The following is a 19,610-nucleotide window of genomic DNA, read 5'->3' as shown; positions in this document are numbered from 1 at the left end:
ATGAAGCAAAATAATTTCCAGGTGCTAAATATACCAATGTAATTTCCGATTTCAATTTTCGAAGTAAAGCATCTCGTATGTCGTAGCAAACTTTTGAATATAATGGTTCTACTAGATGTTGTAGTGGTCCCGCGCCGTGGCGTCGTGGTCTAAGGCATCCTGCTTAGGACTCGCGTTACGGAATGCGCGCTGGTTCGACTCCTCATAGGGGAAGAAATTTTCTCATGAAATTTCGGCCATTGTATGAGACCGGTGCCCACTCAACATCGTGATGCACTTTGGGAGTTACGGTAGGTAGCGAAATCAGTTGCGAAAGTCAGCTATAAGGGCTGGGGGATTGTCGTGCTAACCAACGATACCTCCATTCTGGTTGGATGATCATCCATCTCTGCTTCGGCGTGTGGACGTGAGGCCAACAACTGGCTGGTCGGTCTGGGCCCTTCGTGGGCTGTGTCGACACGTATTATTATTATTATTAATGTTATTATTATTATTGCATGTTGTAGTAGATTATCAGAATTATCTGTCGTCATCTATAACATTAGTAGGTATCTGTTAGACACCGGCAAATCAGACAAGACTCACGCCCGTAACTGCCTGTCGTCAGGCTTGGGTTCCGGTGAAGCTACAAAGCAAGTTAACTTTTAAGACTGAACCCATTTATCCCGGGTTTTATAAGTTCAGTCCAGGCGGGATCCAAGAAAGCCTGCCTGTTTGCTCGTAGTATAAGGTAGAGTGACTTGCATTCACGGAACCCAGTCTGCGCTGGGTAAGATGAAACAGTACTAGTTTGAAATCTAAGTTCGTTGGCTATTTAGTCACTTCAAAAAAATCTTTATTTCATGGTCCAACACTTCAGATAATTCTTGATTAAAGTAATATAGTTTTACAATTTATTGCACTACAGAATTTCATAAAATAATAAGATAAATATTATGCACTTCATTTTTCTACAAAGTGTATGTGACTCAAGAAATAACGGCAGATAATTCTTGATTAAAGAAACACATTTTTACGACTTATTGCGCTACAGAATTCATAAAATAATAAAACAATATTATAAATTTCATATTCCTGCAAAGTGTATCTGACTCAACAAAATAGTAACATTTCGTAACTTGTGACTAGTTGGGAAGGGAAGGGAAGGGAAGGGAAGGGAAGGGAAGGGAAGGGAAGGGAAGGGAAGGGAAGGGAAGGGAAGGGAAGGGAAGGGAAGGGAAGGGAAGGGAAGGGAAGGGAAGGGAAGGGAAGGGAAGGGAAGGGAAGGGAAGGGAAGGGAAGAAAATATGTTGAAAAGATATTGGTAACAATTATTATGAATATCAACTATTATAGAAAAATATTTCATTTTAACTTTTTCCTTATCAACAATTAAAAGCTTCATGAATACCTGTAAAATGTATAAAAGTTTTTCGTTCTTCAGAATGTTAATTTGCTGTTTAACTTCTGAGGGACAGATTTCTTTTTATTTATGAAGCTGAAACTTTGAATGGTTTGCATTAAATTTATATTACTACGATGAAAAGGAGAGTGCAATTAATTTATAATAACTGTTGACATTTAATGGATATTATGTTGACAAGAAATAGTTTTCTTTGCCTTTATTAACGGTACGTTTCAGAAGACAACAAATTAAGTTTTCAGTACTTTGTCTCTATCTGTAGCCTTCTTGTCAGGTTTGAATGACTTCGTTGATATTTATCACGCATCTGAAAGCAGCACAGTCTGGCTCAAGTCGGCGAAACACAACAGTATTTTCGGGTCACTATAGGACTGTTTGACGTCACGTGCAACGACACTGCCTGTCTGCTTGTGAGGGAAGATTGAAGGCAGGCTAGCGATTCCATGCGTTAGCCCGCTCACGAAGGAAAACGGATATGGGCAGGCCTGAAAGAGATTTTGCCGGCGTCTGGTATCTGTTGTTGAAAATTCTTTTAGAATTCTCGCAGTTGTATCTAAATTCTCCCTCCGAACAATCCACTTTTTCGCCCATAATATACAATCTTCTTTTATGTTTCTTTCTTTATTTCAAGTTAGAAATCATCTCCTCAACCAACAAAGTTGCGACTACTAGGCAAGCGCCATGAACAAGTTCAACTTCACTTGACATGTTATGTCCTCGTGCAACATTCAGGTAGCAGCCTCGCTTGAAAATGGCACTGGCGCGGCAAAATATAGAAATCTGTGTAAATCTTTACTGGCGCAAAGTACGACTGACGTGTTACTGGCGCTAATAAATCCATGCATATGTAAACCCACCTTAAGAGTCTCAAACCCTCCTTGCTACTGCTGAGCAGTGGCTCGTTTATAAAACGGTACAATCTCATTGCTGTCCTTAGGCCTAATGATAACAGGACTAGTTTATTTATTACAAACAATCGGGATTAAGAACTCAAATTTATGCAAATAAAGTATTTTTAATAAAAATCTCGCAAGAAATTTTAACATACCGGTAACTTAGGGGAGACCCGGGCAAAACGAATAACCCACGCAAAGAGAATAATGCCTATTTCTTAGAAACGTCAACAGATAGCGCTTTCTGCTATGTTGGGGAAGAATCCCAACCAGATTTTGCTGCTGGAACTGACTTTTCGTCATTCTAGCTAGTAAGAGAAGAAGTCAGCGTGTTTAAAGAAAATTGACTGTTTTCTTAAAATATTTCAAGGTAAGAGAAACATATGTACAACATACAGTACTGCAGAAACTCTTTGTTATGTGATAGTAATATATAGACGATAGAATTAGTTCTAAAATGCCGTACTTATGAAGAAGATTATTGACGTTTATGTTTGTATAACCTTAAATGAAAAGCGAAGTGGCGTCTGCGGGCAAAGTGAATAACTTATCCACTATATAAGTGTCGGCTGTATTTTTGTCTATATTTGTCTATTGTAATAAAGCGTGTTAGATCATTTTACATAGTGGAGTCATTAAGTCACACTAATTAAATTATAAATCAGCAACACTGATCTTAATTTTTACTTAAAAAGATCGTAATGTGTTTTCAGATGGTTTAATTTTTCAAGAGGAAGACATGAAGAAAGCACTTGAAGAAATAAAATCTTCCAATCAGTGGTTCTGCTCTCTGGCTATACAACCATAATGTGTTTGTTGATGAAGAGTTTGCTCCAGATGAACTTACAGATCTCCCACTTGAGACAAAAATCAGCGAAACGACAGCTGGCTCAGATTTAACAAATTCTGCGGCGCCAGCTTCTTCAGCGGCTGAAGAAACAGTTAATGCTCACTCAGAATCAACCACCTCTGTGATGTCGGCATCTTCGGAGATTGACGAAATATTCAATACATCAATTACACTCATTAACATCGTGTTTATGTGTTGATTTAATTTTATTATCAGTGAATAGAAATTAAATAGAAAGGTGTAAATGTTATAGGGATATTCACTTTGCCCGGGTTAATTATTCGCTTTGTCCGGGTACACGGGCAAAGCGAATAATTAACTATATTTTCTTTCTCAAATCATATCACTCTCCGTAGGTACGAGAAACGAATTGCTTTTGTAGATATGTGGACAACATATGTCACAACCAAAGCCATGAAGTTTTTATTTCGAGAGCACCAAAACATAGCCTGTGGCATTATTTATTCTTAGCTTATCCGCTTTGCTCGGGTTTCCTCTATCACTTATCGTAATGATAGTGATCTTTACCAAAATTCGTATTTTCTCGAGGACTTAAACGTTATGCTACTTTGATGGCGCGCTTCTTAATAAATTCTCCTTCCGTTTACGGTTTTATAGTCAAGCTACTTTCTCATAGCTCAAACACAAAGCAAAGAAAGCTCGTGTTGAAAAAAATGAATTGTCGAAGACATGACCTTTCTGTATTAGCATGTTTCTACACTTTCACAATTTCACTGTTTCTTTCATATGTTCCTTTGCTTACTTATGTTCAATAATTTTAACTCCGAAATGTAGAAAATGGACGTGCTAACTACCATCAAACTTTCTATAAAAGTTTCACCCCAAAACTCTACAAAGTACTACATTCTGACATCAAAATTGCTATATAATGCTCAATTTTATTTGTAAAATGTTATTATATATATATTTTTTACTTTAAGGGATTAGGTACAGGTTACAGCAGTAAAATTTTGAAAATATTCAACATTTTTTTCTCCATTACTGTATCTTGTACAGTAATGAAAATTAGTATATATAAAACACTGTCGTCCTGCTACATAAAAAAAAATATTTTTACGATATAAAAAAATTATTTACATTTTTTTTTTTTTTTTCAAAATTCAGTTCACTGTGCAGTGATGAAGTATTTCCCACATGACTCAAAAACTATCGAACATTCTGTGATGAAATATTTTGTGTGTATTTATGCATGCCATATCTACAATGTGATGCAAGATCACTTGTCTGTCTTAGATAGATTGTCTGATAAAAAATAAATTCATTAGCAAAAATGGTCAAATATCAGTATTTCTTCTAACACAAAATAAAAAAAATATATTATTTATTAAGGAATGTAGTTGAAAGAGGATGATATTGTAAACATGTGTTTCAGCAATAAAATAAAAGAGAGAGAATATGAAGAAGTTAACAAGTTTGTGAGTTATCAGGGAAACGCTTCATCACTGCACAGTGAACTACAACCATTATGAATTTTGGAAAAAAAATATATATATATAAATAATTTTTTTTAAATCGTAACAATATATTTTTTTTCATATAGCAGAAGGACACTGTTTTACACATACCTATTTTCATTATTGTACAAGATACAGTAATGGGGGAAAAAAATGTTGAATATTTCCAAAAATTTACTGCTGTAAGATGTACGTAACCTCTTAAGCTGCTAAAATCTACCAACTCTACACAAAAGTTACTTCTTCTAGGTTCTCAGAAGTATACATTTTTCTACAGTGGCGAACTAGAAGAGACTTAACGTCATGTTCATGTCGGATTTTTCACATCTTGAATCTTTGTTACTCTGAAACAAATAAAAAAAACCAGGGCTGCCATATGGTAGCGTACGATATGAGAAACATGTCCTTGCCCTTCCAACCTGTATATTGTAACAAAGTCGTCAATCGATAAGGACGTAATAACTGAAATGTTACACGCTACGAAAGGAAATCCAATCCAGCCAGACGTCGTTCATCAACCGTTGAGACATGAGTGGGGCAGGTCAGGGCTATGCAGTTAGAAGGGTCGGATGTCGATCCCCTCGAGTCTCATATCACGATCGTTCACAATATCGAATATAGAAATATACTGCATATCCACTATTGATTACAATAAATTGCAATTACATTTTATTTTCAGCGTGCAAGAATTCACAGTAGGGTTTCAGATATTTATTTCACTATTATTTTAATACGCTTATTAGTAAATTCATGGATAAATAAACGAATTGAAGGATGCGTGGATCGGTGAATAAGGGTAAAGCCACAGTATCTGTGTGTTACGCATGGGACATTTTGCAATATATTTTCTTCAACTGGAATAAAATTTACAGTGTTTAAAAATACAGATTCACATATAATTCAACAGAATGTGTGTCTGTATTTTTAAAAACTGTAAATTATATTCCAGTTCTAGACAATGTATTGCAAAATGTCCCATACGTAACACACAAATACTGGGGCTTTACCCATAAACTGATATAAATATGAACGAATGGATGAATAAAGGAATAGATAGATGGGATGGTAGATGGGTTAATTGGCAGATAGAAGTATGGATGGATGGATGGATGGATGGATGGATGGATGGATCGTTGAATTTACGAGCTAATGGAGGGACGGAATGGATTTACGAACGAAGAATGAATGGACGAACGAATTGAGGGATGGTTGGAAGGATAGATGGATGGACTAACGAATGGAGGGATGAATGGACGATGGAATGGATTTAAAAACGAATGGAGGAATAGATGAATTTACGAACGAATGGAGAGATGGATGACGAACGAATTAAGGGATGGATGGACGAACGAATGGAGGGATGGATAGACAAGCGAATGAAGAGATGAATGAACGAACAAATTAACGGACGGACGGACGGACGGACGGACGGACGGACGGACGGATGGATGGATGGATGGATGGATGGATGGATGGATGGATGGTTGGATGGATGGATGGATGGATTGATTGGATGGGCGAACGAATGGAGGGATGGATAGACGAACGAATGGCGAGATGAATGACCGAACAAATTGACGGATGGATGGATGGATGGATGGATGGATGGATGGATGGATGGATGGATGGATGGATGGATGGATTGATGGATGGATGGATGAACGAATGGAGGGATGGATAGACGAACGAATGGAGAGATGAATGACCGAACAAATTGACGGACGGATGGATGGACTTTTTTCTAGCGAGAATCGAGAGGTACAGGGCCTTAAAATAGGCCTATATGGTTGCCACAGCACGAGAACTGGCTTACGGGCGACAGGTAGAGGAACAGCCGGTAAAATGCTACCTGAAACGGCGGAGGCAGAAATGGATTATGAAACCTACCGTACAGTAGAAAATGTTGTCCTTCCGCTCATGTACAAGCTTGATATTGCGAGAATATGTTGACACTCACTCGTCTAAGCACATCAACTGAAATTCTTATTAATTTCTCAATATTTTCCCGGAGATCTTCTAATGTTTGCGGATTAGCGCGAAACACTTTGCCTTTAAAACTACCCCATATATAGAGAAATTAAGAAATGCATTAAGAAAGCAAAAATGAAAAAAACATAAAGAAGAAACAAACAAATCATGATAGGTAGGAAACGAAAATATGAAAAAATAAGAGAAGAAATAGGAAAATCAAGAAATGTAGGAGAAAGCAAACATGAAAAGAGAGAAGAAAAATAGAGCAACCAAGAAATGGAGAAAGAAATAAAACACCAAATAAGAAATGGAGTAAGAATGGAAACATCAAAAAAGAAATGAAGAAAAGGAGAAAGAAAGGAAAAACGAAGAAAGGAAAAAAAATAATGAATTAAAGATATGGAGGAAAACTCGAGGGGGTTAGGCCTACAGTAGGGAAGAACGTGTAACGCGACTACGGGCCAGTGGAGTGACATTTCCCCAGGACGCATATTCCGTATATGCGAGGGCCATAATTGTGTTTCTGTAGTTGCATCACAGTCTAGTATATACAGTCACGAAGCTTGAGTTTATGAGGGTAATAGGAACAAAAGACTGTGCAGGTACTATTTCGCATTGTCTGTGATGAGGAGATAGTAGCAATCCTAGTGGTTAGCAACTATCTATGGGTGCATATTTACTACGTATTGAGCTTCGTGACTGTGTATACTAGACTGTGGTTGTATTCTGGTTTCAGGACCAAAAGTCGCTTGCAAATTGGATTGTCAGTCAGGCATTGCATCTAAGAACACGTTCTATCTTTTATATAGCGTAAACATTGTGTCACTGCAGCTTGAATGGTATGAGAGTCTAGATCTAGAGGATAAAATATAAACATAAGCATGCAGGGGAAGTAACGTAGCATCCTGTACCAAAGAGATTATATAACGTTTTCCGGTGAATAAGATATAAATGAAGCCAATGCTGCTTAATGACATTCTCTATTTTTGTCAACCATTGCACCAATTTGGCAAGTTTTCAAAAAGCTGGTCCAAGGCTCTTGCGAATCTCCGTGTTAAAAATCTGTTAAATGAACGAATTTAGTTGCCGTAATCATTCCGTAGATGTTGAAGGACACGGGATGATTTACAGAATCGCGTAAACACTTTTATGAATATTCCTTCACAGTTCCTGTAAGGACACGGCAGGTAGTAGTTAAGTTTCATTTAGTTGTAACAAACATCGATTAGTGTGGTTTTGAATAAATCTGACTTTATTAATAAGAACTCGTTAGAAACTCACTTATCTGAAAGAAGCAAAGAAGAGATATTTGTATACTAATTTAACATTTCTAATTATTTTGTGTGTGTTTTTTTTTTTTCGTTTTATATTACTGTAAGTTTTCTGACTACGCCTTTGTGTAATTATTGAACGTTATTAATTAGTTTCTTCGCTTGTGTCTAGAAATTTTCTATGCATACATATTCCTGGTGGCGCAGATGAGAAGGGCCTGATGGCCTTAACTCCACCACAATAAATATATTATTATTATTATTATTATTATTATTATTATTATTATTATTATTATTATTATTATTATTATTATTTACTCACTTACAAATGGTTTTTAAGAAACCCATTGTCGCTCTCACATAAGCCCGCCATCGGTTCCCATCCTGAGCAACATTAATCCAGTCCCTACCATCAGGGTGCGAATTAAGATTTCTGATGAGGGGGTGATAGAATTCTAGAGAGAGACCAACATACATAAAATAATAATAATAATAATAATAATAATAATAATAATTATTATTATTATTATTATTATTATTATTATTATTATTTACTCACTTCAAAATGGCTTTTAAGGAACCCATTGTAGCCCTCACATAAGCCCGCCGTCGGTCCCTATCCTGAGCAACATTAATCCAGTCCCTGCCATCAGGGTGCGAATTAAGATATCTGATGAGGGCGGATAGAATTCTAGAGAAAGACCACCATATATAAAATTATTATTATTATTATTATTATTATTAGTATTATTATTATTATTATTATTATTATTATTATTATTATTATTATTATTATTATTATTATTATTATGGCTCAACGGTTGGCCGCACTGAGTTGCTTGTTATGCATCATGATCATAACAATAATTATATTCATGAGGAGGCTTAAGATAAGATGTTACTGATTGTTGTCAGCTTGCCGGTGATGATAATACAGAAATATTATTTTCTTTGCTTACTTTGTACTGTATAAAGTAGATAGACTATATTCGCATTAGCCACCGGCGTAGCTCGGTCGGTTAAGGCGCTTGTCTACAGCAACGCGTACAATACCCGATCCAACTGATGAATTTTATACTTAGAACTATACTTAGTTTACAACATAAAGACTTTTAATCCAATAAAATGTTCATCAAATAGCCTATTTGAAAATTTCTTAAATAATCAATTCTGTTTTGAGTACGTACTTAATTTCTTACATCTTAATTCTGCAGTTCCTGGGAAAAGTGACATAAGTCAGTTTCCACAAACCTTTTTTTTATAATCTATTGACAATTTACGGAACATCTGCTCGCTTGGAAAAAGAGACATAAGACGTATTTCTCCCATTACAATAATTCATACAGAAAAAAATCAACTCGACGTAAACCAGTGTAAGTTGTCAATAAATTATCAAAAAAGGTTTGTGAAAACTGACATGTCACTTTTCCCAGGCACTGCAGAATTTACTGTAGGTGCCATAAAGCAATAGCTTCATTTATAGCCTATATCCTGAAGAATATTGTGTATAAAACTGTTAAATTTAATTGTAGTTTATCGTCTCTCATTATAAGAATATTGAGAAAGTTTAGTACTACACATTTACAGGTTAACAAGTATCACTTCTGTCACTCGTTTCTATAATTTATATCTAAAAATTACATAATTCATATCTAAAATAGTAAGGTATCTAATCCTAGTTAAAAATTGAAGATTTCATACCATAAAATAAATAAAGTTATAATACAAATTAGTATTTCACCAAAAAACAAAACAAGGTACGTCAGAATTTAACACAAAAAAGTTTTATCATACATATTCCGAAAATAATATAAAAATAAAACTTTTAACAGTTAAAGTCTGATTAAGCAGCAGTGTTTTACATAGGACTACGTCATGAGTTTGTTGACAGATAAGAAAATTTATTTTCAACAAAAGTAAATTGCGATTCTGGGCAGTTCAGGCACAAGTTGAATAGTTGTTTGACTGCGCTAGCAGCGGTTTCTTCCTTGCGCTGTTGAAAGCGTTTAACTCGCTCGGCTCTGGTGATTTTGAGCATGTTTCCATTCTTTTTGACCTACTCTTGTCTCCTCTTGAGATTTTTTGCCATTTATTATTAGTTCATAAGTGATATTGCGTGGCATGTTCAAAATAGGCTATGAAATCTGCATCGACATGGGGAACTATTAATAATGGAATTCCTCAAGGATCAATATTAGGTCCCCCAATTTTTCTAGTGTTTATAAATTATCTTGCCCCCCCCCAATAAAAGATGTAGGTCATCCCATATTATTTGCAGATTTCACAATTATAGTAATTACAGCCAATAACTCCAACACATTCCAATCTTCAACAAAGGAAATTCTCTTCAAAATATGTGACTGCTTCCCAGTCAATAAATTGGTATTAAATTGTAACATAACTAACATAATTCAATTGAAATCCTGTTCAAATTCAACCTCGCAAATTTCTAGCCAATAATTAATAATAGATCCCTATTAGAAATAAGAACAACCAAATTTCTTGGCTTAAAAATCGATAATTTGTTAAATTGGAAAAATCATATTAAAGAAATTACCCCCAAACTAAATTCAGCTTGTTTTGCTATTAGATCTGTGCAAAAGATAGTAAATATCAATACCTTAAAAACAATATACTTTGCATACTTCCACTCGGTAATGAGTTTTGGAATAATATTCTGGGGAAATTCCACAGATAGTAACAATATATTTCTATTACAAAAAAGAGTAATTAGAATAATAGTAGGTGCCAAATCTAGGGAATCGTGTAGGACTATTTTAAAAAACTACAAATAATGCCCATGGCTTGTCAGTATATATTTTCATTAATAGTCTTCCTCGTATGTAATCGTGAAAACTTTGTAACTAACTCAACAGTTCATAGCATAAATACACGTCAAAAAAAATGACTTTCATACTCCATCGGCAAGTCTATCGTGCTATCAAAAAGGAGTGCGTTATATGGCAGTAAAAATTTTTAATAGCCTCCCTATCGATATAAAAATGAAACTCAAAACATAAAATTATTTAGGGCCAAATTAAAGAAGTACCTAATTTCTCACGCCTTCTATTCTGTAGGTGAATTCATGACATTCAATAACACTTCATGAAATTGATACTAAAACTTTGAGTTGTACTAGTAGACTACTGGGTGTTCATTTCAAAGTGTGTCATGACGTCACTGTTGTTGGGTCACCGATTTGAAGCGAGTTTCAGCTTAAATGTTAGAGAAGTTGCCTATTATTTAAGGCGTTCTTCAATCTGAACTTGAGAACGTGTACGGTATAACTTGAACGTCGTAGCAACAGATGGCGGTCTGTACGGTCTGTGTGCTACCATAACCTCTTTCGAACTGTGTTTTGCGCCGGCCAGTCGTACGCAGGGCATTTGTTATCATCGGTTGCGTACGGTAACATTCCACAACATAAATCAAATGCTCCGTGTCCATGTTGACCGTCGAAGTTAATGTCAACAAATACGTAAGTAATCGTCTCAACCCTCTCCCCATATCCCGACAGTACGTATTTCCAAACAGTTCACATTCCTGCCACTACTGGCGTTACCGTACGTATCGGCACGTACTCTTCAGAATGAACGCCGTACTTGCTAGCCAACTTCTCTGCCTCTTAGATTATACACCTGAGCTGCGGAAGTGTAGGAAGATTGAATTCTCTAGGCTCATCAGCTAGCCACATGAAGGCATACAGCGAGCCAAGACACATTTTGAACTGAACACCCAGTATATTGTAAATCTCGTCTGTATATAGTTCATCTAGACCAAGCCTGCACAAGGTTTGCGCTCTCCGAGCCGGCTCACAGCTCATGAGCGGAATGCAGATATTACAGTAGCTGCGCTCTGTATAAGGGCGGACTGGACTCGTAAAAAATGTACACAAAAGGAAGTGCTATTACGAGTGTTTATGAAATGAATTCCCGTTCAGTGTTTGCGAAACTTTCTTGGACTATTATTAATTAATTAATTAATTAATTAATTAATTAATTAATATTTATTTTACAGAAATAATATAAATGCTATTGCTACTTAAATGTACAATACCATATTGTTATATTTTTATTTATCAGTACATCAAATGAGGTTTTATGTTGTTGGCAGCTGAAAGGAACAGTAGCCTACTGATCGTAATGAAACATCAGTTACAGATGTTCTATGCCTACCTTTATTAAAGTTGATAATAGAAAACAGTTGCTCACAAATATAAATGTTGAACCAAACATAGCAATCATTTTTTCAGCCAGCCTGTGTAGTCGTGGATATTATTGCTAATGTTTAGTCTTGTAAAACTCTACCAGGCTAGTAGTATTATTCAAACGATCTTTAGCCCTTAGGTTACATTGAAGATCAATAAGTTCGAGCTGTAAATCGTTAAATGTTAAATGTTATGTTTAGTCTTTTAGATTCCTCCATACTGTACTGTAGCAGTAGGTAAGCAACGTGAAACAGTTACTGAGGATAGGCCTACACACTGCACTCCACTAGATAACTCAGTGGTCGTTTCCCTCTCCTCTACCTATAGCAAGCCTGTCATTCTGTCGTATCTTCCTCTTCGTTTCGGCGAGCGGTAAACACCGCTCTCCCGCTCCGAAAGAGCGCGCGCGCTCATTGAGCGCTGTTTGTGCAGGTCTGATCTAGACTGTGACTATAAATTAAGATTTTATAATAGTATTAAGTTTTTTGACTTGTTCCATATTCTAGCTGTAAGCAATGTATGAATACCATGAAATGTTTATAAATACAATACAATACAATAGGCTATATATTTCTTCTTGAAAAAAGTTCATCATCATCATCATATTCCAGGCACGAAATTAGGCCATCGTTTGTTTCATAACCCAAATTTCGCTTCCATAGATGAGAGTTGGTAGTGCAAGGGATTTATGCAGCTTTATTCTGGAATGTTTCTGTACTAAACTTGGTTTTAGGGTATGGTTTAGCAGTCCTAATATTTGTAAAAATGTGTTAATTTTTCTGCTTACATCATTCTCTCCTTCGTATGATATATTACGTCCTAAGTATGAAAAGGAATTTATCTGTTCTAAAATCACATTTTCAACAACAATTTTGCTTCGGATTGGGTTTGTACCTTCAAATGCCATTATTTTGGTTTTTTTCTGGTGAAATCTTCATGCCGTGTTCTCCTATGATTTTATTTAGTTTAAATATATCCATCTGTAAATTGTGTTCGGCGTTTGCAACTAATACTTGGTCGTCCGCGAAAAGAACAGTGTTTAGTCTTATGAAACTTGAAATTTGAATTCCTGATTTCTACTCCTCACACCAAAGGGATATTATTTCATTCATGTATATATTGAAGAGACTTGGTGACAATGGGCAACCTTGTCGTACTCCTTGATTTATGGATCTATAGTTAGAAGTAAAATTATTAAATTTTATATTTATTTTATTGTTAGTATAAATATTGCAAATGTCCTGCTTCAGGAAATTTGTTATACTTCTTTCTTTTTTGCAAAATTTCCATTAATTTAGGTCTTTTAATCATATCAAAAGCTTTGATATAATCATTAAAGGCTAAATGCGTTTCTAAATTAAACTCTCGTCTTTTTTCAATTAACAATTTTATCGAGAAGGCAGCATCCATGCAAGATCTGCCCTTTCTGAACCCATTCTGACTTTCTGAAAGGAATAATTCACTTTCTTGTTTTAATCTTCCATTTAAAATTTTGGCATATATCTTGTAACATGTATTTAATAAACTAATTCCTCTATAATTATTTGGGTTCCGTTTATCTCCCTTTTTGTATAAAGGCAAGAGAGTACTGCTTCTCCATTCGTTAGGTATGTATGCTTGTAAATATATATTATTAAAGAAATTTAATAATCTTATGTGAAATTTTTCACCGGAATATTTGTACAATTAGGAATTTATGCCATCTTCTCCAGTTGCTTTGCCATTTTTAGTTTTCTTTAAACTTTCAGTTAATTCTTCCATTGATAAGTTTGTTATTTCTTGATTACTGCTCTGTACAGTTGCATTGGAATAATTATTATCATTCCAAAGAGTTTCGTAATAATCTGAAAAAAGTTGTATAAAATTAATTTCGCTTTAAATAAAGTAAATTCGCATTTTATTATATGGATCTCTTCGGGCGCTTTACGACACGAAATACGAATATGTTACATGAAAGAATTTTGAGGTAAATTTTATTGAGTCGAATGCTGCTGAAAGGCCAAAAATGATATCTTCGGGCGTTACCCGGGAGAAACGGGACAAAATGCGCTCGACTTCGTTGTACATTACAGCTACGGGACTCCTTTCTCTCTAATAATATTATAGTATCATCAAAATTATAGCAGTTTTCCCTATACCATTATTTTCGTCCATCGCAAAACCCAAAGTGCAATCTCAATACTAACCCGAGTTCATGGTCCTAGTTCGGCGTCAAAAATTAAAAAATAAACGTATATAAGTGTTCCATTTTCATAGTAAAACTTAAAGCTATGTCAGAAGAATTAAAAACTATACTTTCATTACCTCGGCACTAGAATGAGATGATATAGTCAGTACCACGCTCCGACCGCCTTTTTACCACGGTAAGGACCTGGTACTCAATTTTACAGCAGGATAAGTGGACACTAGGACTGTTCTGGATGTTTGACAATAATAATAATAATAATAATAATAATAATAATAATAATAGTAATAGTAAATAATAGTTATTTTTAAAGTTATCCTATGAAAATGTAAACATCGAACTATTTTGCGTTAAATAAAAACATAATTAAATTATTTAAATTTTAAATTGATGTCAAATTTCATATTGTATTCTATATTTTACTCTGCACCTTAAGTCAGGATGTCGCACTAAAGTAATGTGAAAAAGCAAGGATCACAACATCAGAAAGGTTGAGAATCACTGGTTTAGGCCACATCGCTCTGTCAGACTCACATACGTTATTTTCATTAGAAATGCTGAAAACAAGCATTTTCATGAAAATCTAGAAATCTCTTGTTTGAATCGTGACAATATTTCTCTTCGTTCGCTTTGATGCGTAGATTGTGGTATTCCACCATTTTGTTTTAGTTTTTTGACATTCAAATGATCTTTGCGTCATAAACCACAATGTAGGTTGTTTCTTGGAAGTAATTTTCTAGAAATTACATATTCCAATATTAGTTACATTTTTCTCAGAAAATAATATAGGTTTTGTTTCGAAATGTTCCACATTGTTAGGCTAGTTCATTAGGAATAAAATTATGTATGATATAAGTAACAAAGTTTGTAATTAGTGCCATCAGATGTCGAAACTGAAAAGATATGTTTTTGTTGAATTTTTTATTAACAATTTTTTATTAAAATATATTTATAAGCTGACTGTCATCCCATGGTTGCATGGTTCCATCGACATGCATTTCATTAGCTTAAATGATGTTTAATGTTTCTTGGTTTAATATTCCGAGAGATATTAGTGCTTGAGTTTCGTATATGATATATTTCAATTTTGATTTCAGTATTTTTGTTTCATTCATATCGTACACTAAGCTTATGTATAGTGTATCATTGTAGTTGTAGTTCTATAGCTTCTTCAGCATTGTGTAAATGTATCACATATTTGGTAATATTTAGGCAAATATTTGTCTTCCATACAAACAAAAACTTAAGGAAGTTTGTGAAACCATGCTTTCGAAAGCTGAGCACTATTGGATTAAGAGATAATGTCACTTAAACGTCGCTGACTCAATGAAGAAGCTTACTAACTGTGATACTGAACTAACCAATAATAATTAGAATCGTACTACACTATCTCAAAAGCATGGTGATAAAAATTAATATTTGATAATATTTTATCCTACGTTCTCATTTAATTTGTTTAATTCCAAGCAGCTTTCTATTCCTTTCATATCTGCTTTCAATTCGATTAATGCTCTCGAAGTTACTAGCTGTTAGTACGAAGTTCTAAACAAACATGGCAAGATTTTCATGTGAAAATTTAGAAAAAATAAATGAAACTATAGAAGATTTAACATCAACGAACACTAAAAGAAATAAATGAGGATAAGACCTTCAATGTACGAATTGCAGCTGGAGTCAAGCGAAAGCGGAATATTTCTCGGTAGCCGAGTTCATGCGAGAGTGGGTACTGGTGGTAGAAGGAAAGTTGATTGCCGCTTGAGGTAGAAGAAAGAAAAAAGTAAGTGTTATGGTAAAGGTGAAGCGAGCAATCCATACACTAAGTTTTGCCGAAAATGAGATCGCAATAAAATTAATATTTTGAAATATGAATTAATGAAATGAATTAAATGAATTAAGTAGATAGATAGATAGATAGATAGATAGATAGATAGATAGATAGATAGATAGATAGATAGATAGATAGATAGATAGATAGATAGATAGATGGATGGATGGATGGATGGATGGATGGATGGATGGATGGATGGATGGATGGATGGATGGATGGATGGATGGATGGATGGATGGATGGATGGATGGATGGATGGATGGATGGATGGATGGATGGATGGATGGATGGATGGATGGATGGACGGACGGATGGATGGATTAAATTAATTAGTTAAATAAATTAAATTAATTAGTTAAATAAATTAAATTAATTAGTTAAATAAATTTAATTAGTTAAATATATTAATTTAAAAAGGTGACAAAATAATTAAATACATTAAATAAATAAATACGTAAATAGGACAGAAAATAAATGAGTAAATTAAATAAATTGATTTCCTAGCAGCAGTTCGTGTTATTGCTTTATAGTACAACCTTAGATCATATATACCCAGATTGCTCGGCCTTATAGGCTTTGACGGTAACAACTTTTGTTAGGTTTACTATGCTGCCATCTAGTTGTTACATAAGAAGTCACATCATAGCTCCCATTTTAATTGCATTAGCGACTGTACTGCCATCTCGTGTTCGTTTACGGCGGATGGGTGGCGATCCTGGCGGTTGTTCTCTTCAATGTGCTACCGATTTTAACAAAGGATGATCTATCCGTTATGTATATGATCTAAGATACAACCCAAGTATTTGAAGTTGTCCACTGTTCTACTGACTCATTTTGAATTCGTATGTTTCCCTTCTTTACTTTTCTTCAGTTAACCATGTTTCTTCGTTATGAATATGGGGATCTGTGATAGGTATTAGCGAAATCCGGTTTCGTAAACCAGCTATCACGGCAGATGGGATCATCGTACTGGTCACACTTTACACCTGTTCTGTTCTGATGATCGTTCACTTCTATTGAAGTATGTGGACGTGAGAATCAGCAGTTAGCTGCTCGGTCTTGGCCCTTGAGGGACTGTCGCATGCGGATTTTTAATGTAATGCTGAGAACCATCTCTTCGGCATCTGATGGTTATGATAGTTGCGCTGACCATGGTAGAGCCCATATCTGTTGAGTATGCACATTATCCCAACGAGAATTCTTTGCACCATACAGGCTCTCGCAGATCAATGCTTGGTCGTTATAAAAGATCGTACCTGTGCCAACGGTAAGTGTTAGCGCTGTTGGGGTGGGATGCTCTCGTGAATCACATCGGCGAACTCTGAAGCTCGTTTCTTGTAGTTGTATGGATGTGAGCAGCGTTCAGAGTTATGTTACACCACTTTATGGTCTTGCAGGACAAGGCCCGGGTTTTACGAGCAGTGTAGGTCTCCACTCGATCGTCGCGAAGATTTTATGTACACAGACGCGAGTTCATCAGCTTTCTATACTATGGACCCGTGTTAATATTTCGGTGGCTGTGATGTGTGATGTGGTGGACAATGCTGTGTTGTAATGTTTATTTCTAGTACATCGTTTGATGACATGTTCGAAGAAGACCTGCCCGAGAGACGGTTTTTATACCCCAAATCTCAGAAGTTTCCGGACATCTTGCTTCAGTTCTTTAGATGAGAGTTTCAGAAACCTGCAAAAAAGTATTCTCATTAATCCGCTCGTTTAGGCGATTGAAGAATTTTCTACGCTTTTCCCTGAAAAAGATGTTAGTCCAAACATTCGTGATGCGCCACTTCGATTACTGTGATATTCTGTTTACTGACCTAAGCGTTACTTCGACGCCGAGACTACAATGTGTTCATAATATGTGCGTCCGATTCGTCTGCAATATTCGCCGGGCTCATCACGTAACACCATCTTTCGAAGTGTTGTCCTGGCTCCTAGAAGATCGTAGGAAAATCCACTGTCTTTTCCTCCTCTTTCACATATTGCATTTCTCCACTCCTATCTATCTTGCGTCTCGTTTTCAAAATGTATCCACCCACCATAATCTAGGCTCAATATTATCCATTCCCTCCCATCGAACATCTCATACTCATCTTCTTTCACTGTGGTTGTTCCTCGGCTTTGGAATTCCCTACCGAGTAATGTCAGGGACTGTCAGATATGAAACCAATTTAAGAATAGTCTAAGGAAATATTTTTCTAACAATTCTTGTTAACAATAATAGCTGTTTCAAGTTTGTCAATGTTTAATGGTTATATATAGCCTATCACAGAATAAATATTTAAATAATCTCATTATTATTATTATTATTATTATTATTATTATTATTATTATTATTATTATTATTACCATTTCTTACCAATGTTTATTATTGTCTCACTAACATTACTAATTCAACCTTCATTATTTACTTTCATTCTGTTTATGGTCTAGATATTAATGTAATAACTGTATTCAATTAGAATTAGAGTCTGGCTGGGCGGAAGAGCAGGCCTACTGGCTTTAGCTCTGCCAGAGTAAATAAATAAATAAATAGATAAACAAATAAATAAATTATTATTAGGCCTATTATTATTATTTTATTATTATTATTATTATTATTATTATTATCTTCAGACAGCTGTTTCACTGAGTGAGTGAGTGAGTGAGTGAGTGAGTGAGTGAGTGAGTGAGTGAGTGAGTGAGTGAGTGAGTGAGTGAGTGAGTGAGTGAGTGAGTGACCTAAAGCGGCACACATATGCTGTTGGGTAAGTTTTTTCTCTTAGAATTCGCCTGCTGCTAAGTAGAAGATGAGGAAGAGGAAGATAATAGGAAGACCACGAGAATAATAATACTAATAATAATGCGATAAAATAGTTAATGAAAATTAATATAGAAGAAAAAAGGCAACTAGAAAAGAGGAAGTAAAAGATAACGGTAAAATTGAAAATAAAAACATGAAATAATGAGTGGAAAATGGATGGAAGGTGACGACGGAGGAGAAAAGATTTGCTACAAGAAAAATGAGAGAAGAATGAATATTATGGTGAACATGATAACCATGGAAAAACAAAAGAGAATAGAATAAGCAGAAGGGAGAAAGAAGCAGGAGAAGAATGATGCGGCGACGACAGAGATGGTACCCGTCGCCACACCTCCGAAAGGCGATGGTTGCCATCCACAGCGTCACTTTGCTTTAAGCTTCTAATTGACTGCTATGTAGCTGTTATAATGACCTATCTATTTCTGATATTTCATCTTATAGAAAAGGTCACAGTCGCAGGAAATCATCAGGAGAATACGGAGGAAGCTGTAGAATTTCCCAGTTTCACCTTTAAGTAAATTAACCACTTGGGCAGCCACGTGACAATAAGCACAGTGGGATAGTTATGCAGGAGATATCGTTGGTTCCGGCGCATTACTGATCGTAAATGGTGTTCCAAAAAGTGACTGTAATATGCAGCATGCACGAGCATTTCAATTGCAAGAGTATTAATAAGTGATTAATACACCTCCATAATCATAAACAACAATAAACATAACTTTCAG

This window comes from Periplaneta americana, chromosome 14, assembly GCF_040183065.1.
Source record: "Periplaneta americana isolate PAMFEO1 chromosome 14, P.americana_PAMFEO1_priV1, whole genome shotgun sequence".
Taxonomy (NCBI): Eukaryota; Metazoa; Arthropoda; class Insecta; order Blattodea; family Blattidae; genus Periplaneta; species Periplaneta americana.
The sequence above is the reverse complement of the archived record's forward strand: the minus strand, read 5'-3'. Positions refer to the sequence as shown.